Raw genomic sequence first — 21,843 nt, 5'->3', positions numbered from 1 at the left:
TACACCAAGTAACTATTTCTCTCAAACAATCACATACTTCTTGTGGTCTCGATACGTGGCAAAATTGTCGTCGGGTTCTGAGATCTTGTTAAATTAGTTGATCCTGGAAAATGTAACAAACAGTATAAAATATGTGAAGATAAAATAAATTAAGAGTCATTTCAAACCACTTTCCTGTACACCAAGTACCATTTCTCCTGCTTAATCAGAAAGCTTGACCAAACAATCACTTACTTCTTGTGGTTTCGATACGTGGCAATGTTGGCGTCGGGTTCTGAGAACTTGTTAAAGTAGTTGATCCTGGAAAATATAACAAACAGTTTGAAATATGTAAAAGATAAATATATTAAGAGTCATTTCAAACCACTTTGGTATCCACTAAGTAACTATTTCTCCCGGTAAAACAGAAATCTTGACCAAACAATCACTTTCTTCTTGTGGTCTCGATACGTGGCAATGTTGGCGTCGGGTTCTGAGAACTTGTTAAATTAGTTGATCCTGGAAAATATAACAAACAGTTTGAAATATGTGAAGATAAAATAAATTAAGAGTCATTTCAAACCACTTTGGTTTCCACCAAGTAACTATTTCTCAGGCTTAAACAGAAAGCTTGACCAAACAATCACTTACTTCTTGTGGTCTCGATACGTGGCAAAATTGTCGTCGGCTTCTGAGACCTTGAAAAAGTAGATGATCCTGGAAGATATTACAAACAGTTTAAAATATGTGAAGATAAAATATATTAAGAGTCATTTAAACCGCTTTCCTGTACACAATGTAACTATTTCTACCGGTTAAACAGAAATCTTGACCCATAAATCACTTACTTCTTGTGGTCTCAATACGTGGCAAAATAGTCGTCGGGTTCTGAGTCCTTGTTAAAGTAGTTGATCCTGAAAGACATAACAAAAAGTTTGAAATATGTGAAGCTAAAATGTATTAAGAGTAATTTCAAACCACTTTCCTTTACACCAAGTAACTATTTCTCCCGGTTAAACAGCAAGCTCGACCAAAAATCACTTACTTCTTGTGGTCTCGATACGTGGCAAAATTGACGTCGGGTTCTGAGAACTTGTTAAATTAGTTGATCCTGGAAAATATAACAAACAGTTTGAAATATGTGAAGATAAAATAAATTAAGAGTCATTTCAAACCACTTTCCTGTACACCAAGTAACTATTTCTCTCAAACAATCACTTACTTCTTGTGGTCTCGATACGTGGCAAAATTGTCGTCGGGTTCTGAGATCTTGTTAAATTAGTTGATCCTGGAAAATGTAACAAACAGTATAAAATATGTGAAGATAAAACAAATTAAGAGTCATTTCAAACCACTTTGGTATCCACTAAGTAACTATTTCTCCCGGTAAAACAGAAAGCTTGACCAAACAATCACTTACTTCTTGTGGTCTCGATACGTGGCAAAATTGTCGTAGGGTTCTGAGAACTTGAAAAAGTAGATGATCCTGGAAGATATAACAAACAGTTTAAAATATGTGAAGATAAAATATATTAAGAGTCATTTAAACCGCTTTCCTGTACACAATGTAACTATTTCTACCGGTTAAACAGAAATCTTGACCCATTAATCACTTACTTCTTGTGGTCTCAATACGTGGCAAAATAGTCGTCGGGTTCTGAGTCCTTGTTAAAGTAGTTGATCCTGAAAGACATAACAAAAAGTTTGAAATATGTGAAGCTAAAATGTATTAAGAGTAATTTCAAACCACTTTCCTTTACACCAAGTAACTATTTCTCCCGGTTAAACAGCAAGCTCGACCAAAAATCACTTACTTCTTGTGGTCTCGATACGTGGCAAAATTGACGTCGGGTTCTGAGAACTTGTTAAATTAGTTGATCCTGGAAAATATAACAAACAGTTTGAAATATGTGAAGATAAAATATATTAAGAGTCATTTCAAACCACTTTCCTGTACACCAAGTAACTATTTCTCTCAAACAATCACATACTTCTTGTGGTCTCGATACGTGGCAAAATTGTCGTCGGGTTCTGAGATCTTGTTAAATTAGTTGATCCTGGAAAATGTAACAAACAGTATAAAATATGTGAAGATAAAATAAATTAAGAGTCATTTCAAACCACTTTCCTGTACACCAAGTACCATTTCTCCTGCTTAATCAGAAAGCTTGACCAAACAATCACTTACTTCTTGTGGTTTCGATACGTGGCAATGTTGGCGTCGGGTTCTGAGAACTTGTTAAAGTAGTTGATCCTGGAAAATATAACAAACAGTTTGAAATATGTAAAAGATAAAATATATTAAGAGTCATTTCAAACCACTTTGGTATCCACTAAGTAACTATTTCTCCCGGTAAAACAGAAATCTTGACCAAACAATCACTTTCTTCTTGTGGTCTCGATACGTGGCAATGTTGGCGTCGGGTTCTGAGAACTTGTTAAATTAGTTGATCCTGGAAAATATAACAAACAGTTTGAAATATGTGAAGATAAAATAAATTAAGAGTCATTTCAAACCACTTTGGTTTCCACCAAGTAACTATTTCTCAGGCTTAAACAGAAAGCTTGACCAAACAATCACTTACTTCTTGTGGTCTCGATACGTGGCAAAATTGTCGTCGGGTTCTGAGACCTTGAAAAAGTAGATGATCCTGGAAGATATAACAAACAGTTTAAAATATGTGAAGATAAAATATATTAAGAGTCATTTAAACCGCTTTCCTGTACACCATGTAACTATTTCTACCGGTTAAACAGAAATCTTGACCCATAAATCACTTACTTCTTGTGGTCTCAATACGTGGCAAAATAGTCGTCGGGTTCTGAGTCCTTGTTAAAGTAGTTGATCCTGAAAGACATAACAAAAAGTTTGAAATATGTGAAGCTAAAATGTATTAAGAGTAATTTCAAACCACTTTCCTTTACACCAAGTAACTAATTCTCCCGGTTAAACAGCAAGCTCGACCAAAAATCACTTACTTCTTGTGGTCTCGATACGTGGCAAAATTGACGTCGGGTTCTGAGAACTTGTTAAATTAGTTGATCCTGGAAAATATAACAAACAGTTTGAAATATGTGAAGATAAAACAAATTAAGAGTCATTTCAAACCACTTTGGTATCCACTAAGTAACTATTTCTCCCGGTGAAACAGAAATCTTGACCAACAATCACTTACTTCTTGTGGTCTCGATACGTGGCAATGTTGGCGTCGGGTTCTGAGAACTTGTTAAAGTAGTTGATCCTGGAAAATATAACAAACAGTTTGAAATATGTGAAGATAAAATATATTAAGAGTCATTTCAAACCACTTTGGTTTCCACTAAGTAACTATTTCTCCCGGTAAAACAGAAATCTTGACCAACAATCACTTACTTCTTGTGGTCTCGATACGTGGCAATGTTGGCGTCGGGTTCTGAGAACTTGTTAAATTAGTTGATCCTGGAAAATATAACAAACAGTTTGAAATATGTGAAGATAAAATAAATTAGGAGTCATTTCAAACCACTTTGGTTTCCACCAAGTAACTATTTCTCAGGCTTAAACAGAAAGCTTGACCAAACAATCACTTACTTCTTGTGGTCTCGATACGTGGCAAAATTGTCGTAGGGTTCTGAGAACTTGTTAAAGTAGATGATCCTGGAAAATATAACAAACAGTTTGAAATATGTGAAGATAAAATATATTAAGAGTCATTTCAAACCACTTTGGTTTCCACTAAGTAACTATTTCTCCCGGTAAAACAGAAATCTTGACCAACAATCACTTACTTCTTGTGGTCTCGATACGTGGCAATGTTGGCGTCGGGTTCTGAGAACTTGTTAAATTAGTTGATCCTGGAAAATATAACAAACAGTTTGAAATATGTGAAGATAAAATAAATTAGGAGTCATTTCAAACCACTTTGGTTTCCACCAAGTAACTATTTCTCAGGCTTAAACAGAAAGCTTGACCAAACAATCACTTACTTCTTGTGGTCTCGATACGTGGCAAAATTGTCGTAGGGTTCTGAGAACTTGTTAAAGTAGATGATCCTGGAAGATATAACAAACAGTTTGAAATATGTAAAAGATAAAATATATTAAGAGTCATTTCAAACCATTTTTCTGTACACCAAAAAAAAGGAATAACTTCTTGTGGTCCCGATACGTGGCAAATTTGTCGTAGTTTTTAATGTTGGCCATGTTAAAGTAGCTGGAAAATATAATAAACACATTGGCCGATACACTTTGCTGTTTGTATTTAAATCGGCCAGAGGATGCACATCAAACAAGATGCAAAGAAACCATAATAAATTTCTATGAAAGAAACCTAAAGGCTATTTGGTATATTGTTTTGCGTTTTCGTGGCTATTTGGTATAGTATTTTGCGTTTTCAAGGCTATTTGGTATAGTTTATTGCGTTGTCGAGGCTACAATTTTTTATTTAACTGCTTATTTGGATGAGAAGAATCTTTGAACAACGCAGTGGAGTAAATTTGTTGGGACGTAAAAAAAAACATAACATGAATGAAACCATCTGTAGTATACGTTGAAGCTATTTTTTCTTGATTTTTACATTGAAAGCATTTATGCAGTCAAGATTACTGTGAATTTACTTGACAAACCAAAATATATACAGGAAATCCATCCTTACACTTGCAATGGATTACACTGATCGCAACAAATTTGTTATGATTAGGGTAGCATGGTTGCGTGATAAACAGAAATGATGAGTAGGTATATGTTCATCCAAGTACAAGTTTCACGAGTGTACCGAGAGTTCACGAGTGAGAAGGTCCAGTGTACCGAGAGAGGACACGAATGAGCGGGTCCAGTGTACCGAGAGTTCACGAGTGAGCGGGTCCGGTGAACCAAGAGTTCACGAGTGAGCGGATCCAGTGTACCGAGAGTTCACGAGTGAGCGGGTCCAGTGTACCGAGAGTTCACGAGTGAGCGGGTCCAGTGTACCGAGAGTTCACGAGTGAGCGGGTCCAGTGAACCGAGAGTTAAGGATGATGTTTGATCTCTAGAGTACGGCAAAATATGTCACCTAAACAGAACTAGCATTGTTCGATACAGGTGGCAAACGCCTACAGTGTAATTTCGACCTTCCTTACCGGTTTCGAACCTGTAGACCTACAATCAGCGTCCATAGCCTACTCGTTAGGGTGTTCGAATATAAAGCTGGAGGCCCGGGTGCGAATCATGGTGGAGGCTGGAAGTGGTTTCACTGTTTTTGTTTTCCAACTCACTACAATTTCAACTGTACATATATATATTAATATATATATATGGGTCATTCCATATATCAAATCATCAGATTTGGAGTATGTTGTAGCTTGACCTCTTCTAAAAATTACCATTTTTATTATGTGCTTGGACCATCATAAAATAAGCATATTCTGAAAATTTGAGTTTCGTTGCTTCAAACTTGGCCGAATTATCACGCGTTGAAATTTCGCAATTTGTCGCCACCGTGGTAGCGGGTCCAGTGTACCAAGAGTTTACGAGTGAGTGGGTCCAGTGTACCGAGAGTTCACGAGTGAGCGGGTCCAGTGTACCGAGAGTTCACGAGTGAGTGGGTCCAGTGTACCGAGAGTTCACGAGTGAGCGGGTCCAGTGTACCGAGGGTTCACGAGTGAGCGGGTCCAGTGAACCGAGAGTTCACGAGTGAGCGGGTCCAGTGTACCGAGAGTTCACGAGTGAGCGGGTCCAGTGAACCGAGAGTTAAGCATGATGTTTGATCTCTAGAGTACGGCAAAATATGTCACCTAAACAGAACTAGCATTGTTCGATACAGGTGGCAAACGCCTACAGTGTAATTTCGACCTTCCTTACCGGTTTCAAACCTGTAGACCTACAATCAGCGTCCATAGCCTACTCGTTATATAAAGCTGGAGGCTCTCACCCATCCATCCATCCATCCGTCCGTCCGTCCATCCATCCATCCTTCCATCCATCTATCCATCCATCTATCCATCCATCCATTCCTCCCTCCCTCCATCCCTCCATCCATCCATACATCCACCGATCCACCCACCCACCCACCCATCCACCCGTCCACCCGACCACCAATCCATCCATCCATCCATCCATCCATTCCTCCCTCCATCCCTCCATCCATCCACCCACCCACCCACCCATCCATCCATCCACCCACCCACCCACCCATTCGTCCATCCATCCATCCACCCATCCACCCACCAATCCATCTATCTATCTATCTATCTATCTATCTATCTATCTATCTATCTATCTATCTATCTATCTATCTATCTATCTATCTATCTATCTATCTATCTATCTATCTATCTATCTATCTATCTATCTATCTATCTATCTATCTATCTATCTATCTATCTATCTATCTATCTATCTATCTATCTATCTATCTATCTATCTATCTATCTATCTATCTATCTATCTATCTATCTATCTATCTATCTATCTATCTATCTATCTATCTATCTATCTATCTATCTATCTATCTATCTATCTATCTATCTATCTATCTATCTATCTATCTATCTATCTATCTATCTATCTATCTATCTATCTATCTATCTATCTATCTATCTATCTATCTATCTATCTATCTATCTATCTATCTATCTATCTATCTATCTATCTATCTATCTATCTATCTATCTATCTATCTATCTATCTATCTATCTATCTATCTATCTATCTATCTATCTATCTATCTATCTATCTATCTATCTATCTATCTATCTATCTATCTATCTATCTATCTATCTATCTATCTATCTATCTATCTATCTATCTATCTATCTATCTATCTATCTATCTATCTATCTATCTATCTATCTATCTATCTATCTATCTATCTATCTATCTATCTATCTATCTATCTATCTATCTATCTATCTATCTATCTATCTATCTATCTATCTATCTATCTATCTATCTATCTATCTATCTATCTATCTATCTATCTATCTATCTATCTATCTATCTATCTATCTATCTATCTATCTATCTATCTATCTATCTATCTATCTATCTATCTATCTATCTATCTATCTATCTATCTATCTATCTATCTATCTATCTATCTATCTATCTATCTATCTATCTATCTATCTATCTATCTATCTATCTATCTATCTATCTATCTATCTATCTATCTATCTATCTATCTATCTATCTATCTATCTATCTATCTATCTATCTATCTATCTATCTATCTATCTATCTATCTATCTATCTATCTATCTATCTATCTATCTATCTATCTATCTATCTATCTATCTATCTATCTATCTATCTATCTATCTATCTATCTATCTATCTATCTATCTATCTATCTATCTATCTATCTATCTATCTATCTATCTATCTATCTATCTATCTATCTATCTATCTATCTATCTATCTATCTATCTATCTATCCATCTATCCATCTATCTATCCATCTGTCTATCTATATATATATATATATATATATATATATATATATATATATATATATATATATATATATATATATATATATATGTTTAAATACAAGTATTTTAGAAATTAAACACAAAACTATGCAAAACAATCTTACCGCAACCCATCTCGTCTGAGCCATCTCCACAGTCATCATTGCCGTCACACACCCAGTTGATATGTACACATCGGTATAAATTGGAACACTGAACTTGGTCAGTCGGGCATATACCTGGCGTGAACAAAAGAGATTGAGCGATATTTCGGTGAGGCTCTAACGGATTATCCATTAACAGATTAATGCATATATAGGCCTATAAGTATATTATTAATCATGAAAATAATGACTTTATTTATATAGCGACTGATCCAGAAAAAAATCTGCTCTAGGCACTTTACAAACCAAAGAAGAAGAAGAATGAAAAAGAATACATACAAGTATGCAACAAATACAAATTTAATTGTTGAAATGAAAATTGCAAAGGTAAGTCTCAAGTTGTCTTTTAAAATAGTCAATTGATGGGGACTGTTTTAATTGAATGGGTAGTGAGTTCCAGAGTTTCGGCGCCGATGAAGAGAAGGAATTATCGCCGTAATAGGATCTTGTCTTCGGTTGGCGCAGTTGATATGAATCGCCGGAACGCAAGTTGCGAGAAGGAGCATATCTGGAAATGAGATTACTGAGGTAAGTCGAGGCTGTACAATGAAGAGATCGATATGCAAATAGTATTAAATATGATGCGTTTTCGATGAGCAGCCAATAAAGTTCTTTGACAATGGGTGTGATGTGACTAAGTCGTCTTGATCCAGTGATTAGCCGGGCAGCAGACATTTGAACGAGCTGAAGCTTGCAAAGGAGAGAAGAAGAGCATCCATAGAGAAGGGAGTTTCTATAATCAAAGCGCGAGGTAATGAAGCAATGCACAAGCTGTGAGAGGACCGGTACGTACGGGCGGTGTTTCTTGATTTTGGCTATATACTTTTAAGATGAAAATATGCTGATTTACAAACGTGATTCACGTGGGCAGACATAGATAAGTTAGAGTCTATTACAATTACAATGAAGTTCGTGAACAGTTTTGAAACTTGGGATGCAAATTCAAAGGAAGGTGCGATCAGGAGCTGTTTAAGCTGATGGATGGATCCAAAAACAGTCAATTCCGTCTTGCCAGCATTTAAACAAAGCTTTGATGAGTGCATCCAGTTACGAATGTGAGTGAGTCAATGTTCGATATTCCGTGACTCGCCAGAAATGACATTAGGCTTAAGCGAAATGTATAATTGTGTATCGTCTGCGTAGAAATGGTAGTGTTAGTTATAGAGTTTGATAAGAACAGCATATGGAGATTTATATAACGTGAACAGAATTGGCCCTAACACGGAACCTTGCGGTACACCGTAACTGACGGGTTGTCGGGGAGTATACATATATATTAAAGAAAATCCACGTGTACTCCAAGAGAAAATATTATTAGACAAAAGCAGAGAAATAAGATATGACTCATAATTGACACAAAAGGAGTGCTGTTTTAGAAAATACATGGGACTGTCAGCAATACTTGACAGTGGAATGGAAAATACAAAATGTAACACAATGAAAGTATGACGCAGGATAATTGTGGGCATGCAGCATTGATGGAATTAATACCAAATAAACCATGACCATACACGAAGCGGATTAAGGAGTAAAGAATAGGAAGAAAGGATTACATACATTTTGTGGAACTGGTAATTGTTTAGGGGTCTCATATCTTTTTGAGGCCTATGATGTGAGACTTATGTACGAATATGCAATCGATTTCTTTCCGTTTTTTTTCAGTTACAGATTTGAAGTTAAAGGCAATTAAAATTCATTTTTTAAGATTTTGAGAGAATGTCTATGATGATTGAAACGATAGGAACGATAAATCCTGCAATATCATCACGAATAGATTGATATTTTATGGTTATTCAAACTTAAGCGGTACCGAGAGCTTGTTTCACCTACATAATTGCCCTCTTTACAAAGATCACAATATTATATGTAAACAAGCTGAAACAGGATCGCGATTCCGCTTAGGTTATAATAATCAGGACACATCACAAAAATGTAGGAGTGCAAATTGTCAGTTCGGGCTTATTCGGCATGCGTTAAAATCTTTATCAAGTAACACAGATGTTGTATTATTTATACAGCATGCATTTGAAACCAACAGGTTTTAATTAATTGTCCAGATGGACAGATAACTTATCGACATGCTTCTTGCATATGCGTTTGAATAGTGACTGTTAAGACGAGTATATATCACAGACAAGCAAATGACATTTAATACGTTCCATATGGTATAGTTATGTAGTAACGTAACCTCTTTGAACTAATTACGAATAGATAAGGGCAGTTTCAAAACAGATTTATGGCCGGTTTTCTTGCCCTGTCAACATCCACGACAAATCACAGCCCAATCTACCGCGACTGACAATGTTAACCTGCTGGGGACACACTTAATTTTTTGTAATCGGAGTAGTTGAGTTATTGGATCCTTAATGACGCAAAAGTATACTGGTTGATGAATATTTTTGTGAAACCATCATGTTATTCCTGCACTATTTTGTGATGTAAATCCTCGCACGTCATCGATCGGTTGAACAACAGCAATTACAAATCATTGTGCACAGATCGGACATTTCTAGCCCATCTAGCACGTTTTCTCTCCTTCCATATTCTGACTGACCTTCGACCTCGGTAGAAATATATAGTTGACTACTATTTTACACTACATGATACATCACACATATGCACGTAGTATATATAGCAAGGAAATTGAAGTTCGAGTGGGCACCAACAATTTAAGGATATTATCGACAATTTACTGAGGGGGGAACAATACTCGTGTCCTGTAACTTGTGAAGGTTGTGCAGTGATAGCTCCCAGTATAACCCGATCCCTCTGCGCAGTTTATTTTCTGCTTACTTAAAATTAAATGATACTTTGTACTATTTTAATCCATGCATTTGTTCAATGACCCTATAAATTTGTAACTCCATCTGTTTATTTTACCTCTCTCCTTTTTTTCGCTTTAAATTCGCCTATGATGTAGATCCTGCTAGGATCGAAGATTCATACATACCCTCTTATTTGTATAGATTAAATTATGTATAACCCGATATCTAAACTTACGGTCTAAACTCATGGTCGAGTATATCTATATAGTAACACAATACTGAAAGTACAACGGAAAAATGCAGCTAGAATGTTGATTCATTCAGTGACACGGGTAACCTTTACGTCTTTAACTTGTTCCACATACTCGCATATAATTATCCTCATCACGGAAGCAATAACCGATATAGGCCAAGATTAATGCAGACGTACATAAGTTATAGTCAGGTTAGAGAAATAGGTATGAAAGCATACTGTAAAAACATAAAGTTTTCAGTGGTTGCGGTTCTCACGTAGGCCTATATATAAATTCGATATGGACAACATTACTGCAGACGTACATAAGTTATAGTCTAGTGAGACGTAAAACTTACACACTACTGAAATAACTGGCGGGGGGGGGGGGGTTGGAGTTGGGAGGGGAAACCCAAATTTCAAAGGGCAATTTGAGATGCGACTTTGATTTCAGTGGGTAAATCATATAATGCTCTCAAAGGGATACATGCAAAATGGACTGTTTGTGCATTACTTACCACAAATTGCAGTATTTGAATATTTTGTCAGCAAAACACACTTGCTAACTTATATTTTTCTTAATTCCTCACCAAAAAGACATTTGACATAACAAAAGGGCATTTTTCATCGCAAAACCGGGGGAAAAATATCCCTTTTCATGAACAATAAGAACAGCACTCCTAATTTATGAAAAGGGGCACCTTTGAAGATTTCACAAAATTATGTTTGTCGGGTTACAAAGGTTAAAATTTGCAAGTACAACGACATAGATGTCCTAGGTTGGCTTGTTCTCTTTTAAAATCTTATATAAACGCACATGTACTCAAATTACTAATATATATGCACGGCTAACATTCAAGCTGTACGGTGCGTCCCAACTTTTGTTCATGGTATGACAGATTTGCTTTCTGATACAGATGTAAATAGCAATGTTGTCATTCCTATTAAAAATTTATTCTCACCTTGTTTACTCAACATAAAACACAATAAATCTGCAAGATCGTTTTTGGAATCAAATGCCAACCACATGACTTCCTTCACAAACTTAAAATATTGAAAATAACCCAACTACATCATTGCAAGGGTGTGAAAGTCACCATACAGTCAAAGAAAATTTATTTGCTGCATGAAACGTGCAAATATACTTTTTAAGAAAAGCCACCCAAGAAAGAACCTGGGTACGAAAAACCAAACAACCAAACAACCGAACGATTGATCCGCTCTCAACCCAAATCCCCTTCCATGGAGACTGAAACTGTGTGGTCATCGTCATGTGTGTATCACGATTCCCCTCGAATAGGGAACATATACTACATATGATCTTAGCCAAAAGGCCGAGAAACGTGCAAATATTCACATATATAATCTAAAACACAAAGTTGTTACAAATGTGATTAAAATGTTTACAAATCTTAAGCAAATGAAGCAAGCTGCATGATATGGAAATTCCGAAACCTAAACTTGGCGTGAGCCGCAGAAAAATGTTTTTGTTTTACATTACCTTGAGCACGTAAAATAAGACATGAAATGAAGCTAACTAATAACGGTTGATGCAACGTTGATCTCATTTTCGATGTTATAAGAAAATTAAATTTTTGTAGTCCTGTGAATTACTGTGAATAGCTGCAAATATAGCTTTGATGTTAAATGGAGATTGAACCAGCCGATTGTGAGCTTCCAAGCACTGTGAATGTGTTTTAAATCATGGTCACCAATTTCCGTGTGTACTGTTCTACCCGCAAATCAAACTTCCTTAAGGTCATTGGCAACTTATTCATAGCTAGAAAGAACACACTCTTCCTGGAAATTATTGAATGTCAAAGTAATTGATAAGTATTGTAGGTAACTGTTCGTATTACATCTGTATAAGTAATTAAATTAGTTGATCCTGGAAAATGTAACACACAGTATAAAATATGTGAAGATAAAATAAATTAAGAGTCATTTCAAACCACTTTCCTGTACACCAAGTACCATTTCTCCTGTTTAAACAGAAAGCTTGACCAAACAATCACTTACTTCTTGTGATCTCGATACGTGGCAAAATTGTCGTAGTTTTTAATGTTGGCCATGTTAAAGTAGCTGGAAAATATAATAAACACATGGGCCGATACACTTTTCTGTTTGTATTTAAATCGGCCAGAGGATGCACATCAAACAAGATGCAAAGAAACCATAATAAATTTCTATGATAGAAACCTAAAGGCTATTTGGTATATTGTTTTGCGTTTTCGTGGCTATTTGGTATAGTATTTTGCGTTTTCAAGGCTATTTGGTATAGTTTATTGCGTTGTCGAGGCTACAATTTTTTATTTAACTGCTTATTTGGATAAGAAGAATCTTTGAACAACGCAGTGGAGTAAATTTGTTGGGACGTAAAAAAAAACATAACATGAATGAAACCATCTGTAGTATACGTTGAAGCTATTTTTTCTTGATTTTTACATTGAAAGCATTTATGCAGTCAAGATTACTGTGAATTTACTTGACAAACCAAAATATATACAGGAAATCCATCCTTACACTTGCAATGGATTACACTGATCGCAACAAATCTGTTATGATTAGGGTAGCATGGTCGCGTGATAAACAGAAATGATGAGTAGGTATATGTTCATCCAAGAACAAGTTTCACGAGTGAGTGGGTCCAGTGTACCGAGAGTTCACGAGTGAGCGGGTCCAGCGTACCGAGAGTTCATGAGTGAGTGGGTCCAGTGTACCGAGAGTTCACGAGTGAGCGGGTCCAGTGTACCGAGAGTTCACGAGTGAGCGGGTCCAGTGTACCGAGAGTTCACGAGTGAGTGGGTCCAGTGTACCGAGAGTTCACGAGTGAGCGGGTCCAGTGAACCGAGAGTTCACGAGTGAGCGGGTCCAGTGTACCGAGAGTTCACGAGTGAGCGGGTCCAGTGAACCGAGAGTTCACGAGTGAGTCGTTCTAGTGAACCGAGAGTTAAGCATGATGTTTGATCTCTAGAGTACGGCAAAATATGTCACCTAAACAGAACTAGCATTGTTCGATACAGGTGGCAAAAGCCTACAGTGTAATTTCGACCTTCATTACCGGTGTTAAACCTGTAGACCTACAATCAGCGTCCATAGCCTACTCGTTATATAAAGCTGGAGGCCCGGGTGCGAATCCCGGTGGAGGCTGGAAGTGTTTTCACTTGTTTTTGTTTTCCAACTCACTACAATTTCAACTGTGCATATATATATTAATATATATGGGTCATTCCATATCAAATCACCAGATTTTGAAAATGTTGTAGCTGGACCTCTTCTAAAAATTACCATATTTATTATGTGCTTGGACCATCATAAAATAAGCATATTCTGAAAATTTGAGTTTCGTTGCTTCAAACTTGGTCGAATTATCACGCATTGAAATTTCGCAATTGTCGTCACCGTGGTATTTTGGCAATTTCTTTTTGAGGTATGATTTCTCAGCAGTTAAATATCCTACTACCATCCTATTTCATAAGTTTATAGATTATATCCCATACAATTGGAAATAAACAATTAGGGCTACAAAAGTATTGACTTATGGAGTTAGGCCAACCTAAAAGTGCCAAAATATTCAATGTTGGTATTTGTTGCTAAAAAATGTGCCATTTTTAGTGATTCATTGCTCTAAACTAGTTCTTCAGGATACTTGATTCTTTCAGAGGTTATAATGTCGAGTCTGAACAATGCAAAATAATGATTACAATGCTTTCCTGTACTTTATTATTTTAGTTTTGCAGCTTTAAAGTTGCCTATTCATCCTGCTATTCAGCATGAGGAAGGGTTTTCATGTCAAATTTTGACCAGCGTAACCATGTTAGAGCTGTGAGGGTTTCACATTAGTTATAAGTATAAATTTTTTATACCTTACCAAATTTCAGGGTTCTAGCTTTTCTCAATATTAATTTATGAGGTTATAAAATTGCTCCAATGTGCAAAAGAGGTCGCCTTTGACAGCCAGTATCTCAAAACGCGTCATGTTGAAATGTTTTTATTATTTTTTCTAGAAGAAATATAGTACCACCCTGCTTGTACAAAAATAATAGGAGGGAATTTTGCCTTATTTTGAAATGAAAAATCCTCAAAATATGGGATTTAAAAAACAAAACAAAAAAAAAACACATTTTGCCTATAGCTATTTCACATGTGTTTGAGCCTTTGTATTGTACTTCAAGGTCATTCAATTCTATAAGTTTACATATACACACACACGCACGCACGCACGCACACACACACACACGCACACACACACACATATATATATATATATATATATATATATATATATATTTGGTTGGTTGGCGTCTATCTTGGCGCAGAGTGCTCTATGTCCAGTGGACAGAGCGGAATATGTGTAGATACTAGTTGAGACTAGTGGAACACTAGTAGTTGTAACTCGGAGTTTCACGCGTTTCTTGAGTTGTCTGACGATCTCTAAACAGCCAATGTTTGCAGAGCTTTCGAGCAAAACCAGCTCTTCTTCAGTGCATGAACACCGAAAGTGACAAGGAGTAGCAGGAATTGAAACTATTTTATAGAGAAGATGTCGGTATGGTTGTAAAGGCAAAACGACTTACTGATTTCTGCTGAATTGAGCAGAAGTTTTAGAAATTCGGATTATTTTAATCCGCGTCGGATTATTTTAATCCGATTCCGTCGTAATTGTATATTTAGAAATATATATAAATACATATGTATTTATATATATATATATGTATATATAAATACATATGTATATATATATATATATATATATATTTTAATATTTATATATCATATATCATATATATATTTATATATAGCTATTCTGCCTTCATGTCGTGACGTCACAGTGAGTACTTTATACTTGACCAGAATGACAAACATGTAGTTTCGGGCGCGTTTTTAACTCTGTATTTACGATATGGGCCCGGGATCCTTCACAAATTACCATTGCATTGAGGTCCGGCCTTCTATTGGCGAACTTTATATTTTTCCTTGCCTTCTGCCTACTGTGCCTAACCTAGGCCTAGTCAGTAACTTAGGCTATGCTTAATTACCAGTCTGTTCCTTCGAGGAGTGTTCGCACACACTATGCACTCAATGTACGTAGCATTAACGTACGGATCGTCGGGCCAGAGTCCTCAGTACAGAGACGGTAAAGAAACAGGGACGTCATTTTTTTTTACTACGTTCCCCTTTCAGAAGCTGTGTAACTTATTTTGTTCCAACATTCTATGTTTGCTGGGGAACCATTTTGTAGGCCTACCACTTACAAAGCAATAGTAATATTCACATCTTACAATTTTTGTGACATTTTAGCAGTTTTCTTTCGACACCTTTTCTGTTATGCCCAGTTGTAAGAGAGTCGTAGTTTTCATTGGTTCCCATATGGTTTTTTTTTTAGAATAATGGATTTGAAGCATTATGAGACCTTGTTGCATATAACGGACTAAACGAACAAATGGGAGTTACACAACAACATATATTTCAAGGAAAAATCATTAACTGATATCAGGCAACTAAATAGTTGGAATTGTTATTTTATTTTTTTTGACAGATGAAGTTCCCTCAGTGTTACGTTACAAACTATATACATTAAATCCACACTGAAAAAAATAAACTAGTCAATATTGCCACGGACTAACGTTAAATTAGTCTGTAACGTTAGTCAATGCACACGGACTAGCAAAAATCTTCGTTTCATCGCTGCTTCTTAGTTAGTTTACACTGACTAAGGAAAATATAATCGCAGCTTAGTCGGTGGCGACGGACTAAGGTATTTTAACCCATGGACTAAGAACGATACGAACACCCGGTTTACGCCATAATTGTAGCTTAGTCGGTGTCGACGGACTAATGTATTTTAACCCAATTCGATTCACTTCAATTTGGAAACCTAGAGGCAACGGCACCTTGCTGGGCTTGGCATAGTTTCATACGATCACTCTAAGCAACTTTCAACCGTAAATCACCCAAGAAGGTCTTTAGAAGAATGGAGGTATTAACTGCATCATCGGCCTACCTGTTATTCCTTTAACTTGAAGGTAAAATTAAAGTTAATTGTTAGGCCACTGGCACTAGTACTGTATTATGGTTAGTGTAACGCTACCGTTGTCACGTTGGCGTTTCGCAATACACAAGTGCAATGGCAGTGAGTAGCCTATAGCCTTCTACTGGGTACTGCAGTGCATTCTCAACACTAAAGCGTGCATTCTAAACACCAATTAACAATGTGTTATGTGTGTATTGGGCTAGATTGAACAGTGGCACATAATCTTCTAATTTATTCCCAAACAAATGCTGGAACTATAAGGCTCAATAATTTATTTGAAGTCTACACTCATTTGGTAAAGATTTCCTGTAATTTCCCATGTGAATCTAAATGGGTAGGCTTTGTGATATTGAATAAGCAAGGCTAGACCTTCAAACGTACAGTCACAGTAGGCTGAGCAAATTATGTTGGCTAGTCAACAGTATTACATGTTGCGAGCAGTCAGGATGCACGCTTCAGTTCTATTTAACCTTTTCATTTATCATTTTTAGTATTTAATTTCCGGTCACGCCCAGGAAACAATTGCGACATTCCTTCACGGTCGACTGCTTACTGTAAGAAGTATTAACCGTTTTTTCTCAGGAAAGCTTGATAGTCTTGAAGTTATTATAACATGTGCTTTTAGTATACTGCCAAAAGAGTAAGTTGTTGTATATTTGTATAGATATTTTATGTAGAAGTAACGGAAAATTTACTATGTTTAGTTTGGTCTAATTGCACGTTTTTTTTCTGTCCAATGTAGTGCAGGGTTCACTTGCGCGAATTCAAATTATTCTGTTTATGTATATGTATATGCATCGATTCTTAGATTATGATGTTTTTTTGACATTTATTTGTAATTCAAATCTGTTTAGTAGCAAATTTTAAAGGTTAAGATTAATTAGTTTTCTCTTTTTGATCCTAGATTGAATGAAACTCATTGGCGTAAATAATAGATCAGATGATACAGTTTAACGCAGTTGCTAAAACTCTGGGTATTCTCTAGTCTTCGCCGGTCCATTATATACTTTAGTACTACTAGTAAGACTAAATCAAAACGACCGAAGACAAACTTAGTGTAACAAAGTACTGATTCTCCTCTAGCCTAGGTCTAAACAGGCTTGTTATGTGAGCAAGCAAAATAACAACTAAAAACGATTAGGCCTATAAATAAGTTGGCTCAGTGCATTTCTGTTTCTAAAATTTTATATTTTTAAAGATCATAAAAACAAACAAAGATTTAGCCCATGTTTTATTATCTCTGTATTCTGGGCATTTGATTCTGGTTGCAATGGTGATGACACTCTCGTTCAAATTTTCAGCTTTATACAGTCTGCTTCAAACTTTGGGATTGTTTTTTGAGACTATAGTGGAAGCAAATCTCACATAACTTTGTGGTGACAACTTTATTTATTTTTTTTTCAAATGATGAATACTTTGCTGTTTCTTTTTTCCAGCAGGAATTGAAAAGCCAAATATCTAAGTCAAGGGTGAGCTTTCCTGTGATGTACGACACCAGTGTGGAGGCAACAACAGAAGAGGAGAATTGTGTTATATATCGCTTAAAGACATGTTTTAAGATGATATATTGGTACCCTTCGCAGAACAAAAGAGTTTATCCAAGAGTCCAAAAAGCAAAGGAACAAGTACCATAGAGAAAAAAGATGGAAGAGTGAGTTTAACTATTGTACCCAACTGTTTAATGATATTTAAGATACTTTTCATAACCTGTTTTTTAAAAAAAAACAGTCTAGTATATCATTTACGTGCAAGCTTCATAAGTTTGGTCAAATTTTCACTGATCTGTAGAGCGGGAGTCCAGAGGGTTTGGTTAGCTGGGAAGGTAACCAATTGCCTGGTACATCACAATGTTCACAATGCATTCCTGTATATGAAACCTGACGACTGGCAAACCGACTGTGGTGGATGTGGCTGGGAGAGCAATTTTAAAGTCACCTAATAGCTAACCTAGAGCAGCTTTCATGGTAACCACATCAAAGTAAGAACAATGTGTCAGGTATGGCCCCAAGAGCAACAAATGGCCATCGCCAGTAATTATTGGTGGTGGGGTACCCCTGCCAGTGATCTATAATTGACCCCTCACGGCTGACCTAGGTCAGCTCATGAGGTAACCACTTGAAACCTACTGGAAAATGTTGGTTAGGACTTCAGATACAAGGGATGGGCATTGCCAGTAATTTTTATTGGTGGGGTACCCCTGCCAGTAGACCCCCAATATGCCCATCCCCTTATTGACCTAGGTGAGCTCATGATTTGACCAGTTGAAACCTACAGGAAAATGATAGGTATCACTTCATATGTAAGGATGGGCATTTCCAGTAATTTATATTGGTGGGCCACCACTGCCAGAGTCCGCCCATCCCTTACATATAGAATCCTGTCAATAATTTTCCAGTAGTTTTCAACTGGTTAAATCATGAGCTGACCTAGATCAATGAGGGGGGGGGGGGCTTTTTGGGGGTCTACTGGCAGGGGTACCCCACTAATATAAATTACTGGAAATGCCCATCCCTTACATATATATAGAGTCCTGCCAATCATTTTACAGTAGTTTTCAACTGGTTACCTCATGAGCTAATCTAGGTCAATGGGGGATGGGCATTTTGGGGGTCTACTGGCAGGATTACCCCACCAATGTAAATGACTGGAAATGCCCATCCCTTACATATGAAGTGATACCTATCATTTTCCAGTAATTTTTCAACTGGTTATCTCATGAGCTGACCTAGGTCAATGAGGGAATGGGCATTTTGGGGGTCTACTGGCAGGGGTACCCCCCCCCCAATATAAATTACTGGAAATTCCCATCCCTTACATATGAAGTGATACCATTTTCCAGTAGTTTTCAACTGGTTACATCATGAGCTCATCTAGGTCAATGGGGGATGGGCATTTTGGGGGTCTACTGGCAGGGGTACCCCACCAATAAAAATTACTGGCAATGCCCATCAGTTGTATCTGAAGCCCTAACCAACATTTTCCAGTAGGTTTCAAGTGGTTACCTCATGAGCTGACCTAGGTCAGCCTTGAGGGGTCAATTATAGATCACTGGCAGGGGTACCCCACCACCAATAATTACTGACAATGGCCATTTGTTGCTCTTGGGGCCATACCTGACATATTGTACTTACTTTGATGTGTTACCATGAAAACTGATCTAGGTTAGCTATCAGGTGACTTTAAAATTGCTCTCCCAGCCACACCCACCACAGTCGGTTTGCCAGTCGTCTGGTTTCATATACAGGAATGCATTGTGAACATTGTGATGTACAAGGCAATTGGTTACCTTCCCAGCTAACCAAACCCTCTGGGCTCCCGGTCTATTGGGATCATTATTAACATGATTAACATAATTATTAAGCTTTGAAAAATAACTTGGTGTTATGCTGTGCAAAGCTAATAATTATTTGGTAAAGCTTCTATTCCTGGCTTATAATTTGAGGGACCTAGATTTAAATGTATACCTCCCAATATGTTATAAAATTTTAATGTAAATGTATGTTTATGATAATGTGAGTTATCATGTGCTATATCTGTATCTGTGCTTACACGTATATCATATTTTCTGTTCACAGGTCAATAATGGTGCAGATTTTGGCTTCCTGAAGACAAGTGGGAGGCCATTTGTAGTTAAGAGAAACACTCTTTGTTAGTGAAGACTTAACTGGTGTCGATTTGGGGTACCACTTTAAAACGAAAGTCATGAGGAACCCTTGCCCAAGATTCAACTTTGCATTATTGTGCAGTGCTATACTTTTGCGATTCATGTTTGATCCATTAACTTGTCTTAACTTTGTTGGAAAAAAATCAGATTTTCAGATTTTATTTACAGTGATTTCTTCTCTATCTGTCGAAAGTCAGCCTTTTGTAGACATCAGAAGTTTTATCAGAAATAAATACTGCCAACGTACACATTATTTGTGTTTCTTCTGCTCTCTTTTCTTTCAGTGATGCTAGTCAGTGAAACTAGTCGGGTTTAATTCTTTCAGTGATTCTAGTCAGTGCAACTAGTCAGTCGATACCGACTAAGAAAGGTTAGTCGGGAGAGGCACCATCCTGACTAATGTAAAACCTGCTATAAACTAGTCGGTGGCTCATATAAATTAGTCGGTAAAGACCGACTAATCTCACCAACTAATGTAACTGACTAATATACATTTACCGACTAAGAAATTGTTGATCGACTAAGCTGACGGACTAAGATGACCGACTAAGGAATCCAACTGACTAAGGAATAAATTAGTCGGTATAGCAACTGACTAAGGCTATGTTAATCGGGAGAGGCACCAGATGGACTAACGTTATGTTAGTCGGTGAACCAATTTAAGTTTTCAGTGCATTTTATTTGCCTATTTTCTTTCTTGAAAACATTTGACCATTTTATATTCAATTTTTCTTGTATTCTTAATTGATTTATTTAACAGGTTTTACAATAGGGACGAAATCAGCTGGTTATTAATACCAAATTGATATTTTATATGTTGTAAGATTTCAAGTATTGTAATATGTGAGTAGCACGTGACAGTTATACATATCTGTACTTCAGATACTTACTTTGAAGCTTTCTCAATGAGTACGGGAACTTGATGGCAGTATTATATCAGTAACAATAAAATAAAAAATCACAAGTTATGTCCGAACGGTTCCCATATTGGAACGCAGGCCTGGCGAGAGGGAGGTCGGAAGACTTTGAGGTTTGGGGACACTTAGGCTGCCCGGAAAAAGTGGCCTGGAATATCTGGGATATACAAACGAGTGCAAGAAGGGGGGGGGGAGTGCCGTTATTATCCTCGGGGTACGTCCTGGCTCTCGGTGGGTCTATCGGGACCATTAAAACTATTGCAATTAGATAGATAGGAAAGGAGATTAACGTTTTCTTCTAAGGGAAGACTTAACAGTGAACGACGAATTTGAAAATTGTTGAAGATAATAATTAATTGAAAATAATAATAAATGGTTAACAGGGAAAGTTGGAAATTAAATGAGTCTAGATATATATGCAACGGTAACATTTAATCATATTTCATTGTTTTTTGTTTGTGTTGTGATTTATTTGTCAGATGGTTTTCAGATGTACCCTGTGGCTGATACTCAGGGAGTGGGTCAGTACTGAGGGGTATGAGGAGGGTAGCACTCGCCAATGTATTACACTTCTCGTCAGGTCAAAGCGACGGCTTTGAGGACAATGTTGCGGTAAAATCATGACATTCTGTTTGAGAAAACATAGTCGGGAACTTCCAAA

At 36.9% G+C, this 21,843-nt stretch overlaps 2 long non-coding RNA genes across 3 annotated transcripts; one reads left to right on the top strand and one right to left on the bottom strand.

The window, feature by feature from the left end:
* Positions 1–3,790: 3,790 nt before the first annotated feature.
* LOC139980551 (uncharacterized) lies at positions 3,791–12,398 on the bottom strand. The gene is made up of 3 exons (XR_011797589.1): positions 12,069–12,398; positions 7,532–7,645; positions 3,791–4,011 (listed from the first exon to the last, which is right to left on the bottom strand). It is a non-coding gene; the product is annotated as an uncharacterized lncRNA (long non-coding RNA).
* A 3,758-nt stretch (positions 12,399–16,156) lies between these two features.
* On the top strand, positions 16,157–21,617 carry LOC139980550 (uncharacterized). Of its 2 annotated transcripts, XR_011797588.1 has the most exons (3): positions 16,157–16,593; positions 18,038–18,252; positions 20,177–21,617. It is a non-coding gene; the product is annotated as an uncharacterized lncRNA (long non-coding RNA). The 2 variants fall into 2 exon arrangements; XR_011797587.1 differs by lacking the exon at positions 16,157–16,593 and having other exon boundaries at positions 17,124–18,252.
* Positions 21,618–21,843: the final 226 nt, after the last annotated feature.

The sequence above is a fragment of the Apostichopus japonicus genome, chromosome 15 (genome assembly GCF_037975245.1).
Source record: "Apostichopus japonicus isolate 1M-3 chromosome 15, ASM3797524v1, whole genome shotgun sequence".
Taxonomy (NCBI): domain Eukaryota; kingdom Metazoa; phylum Echinodermata; class Holothuroidea; order Aspidochirotida; family Stichopodidae; genus Apostichopus; species Apostichopus japonicus.
The sequence above is the reverse complement of the archived record's forward strand: the minus strand, read 5'-3'. Positions and strand labels throughout refer to the sequence as shown.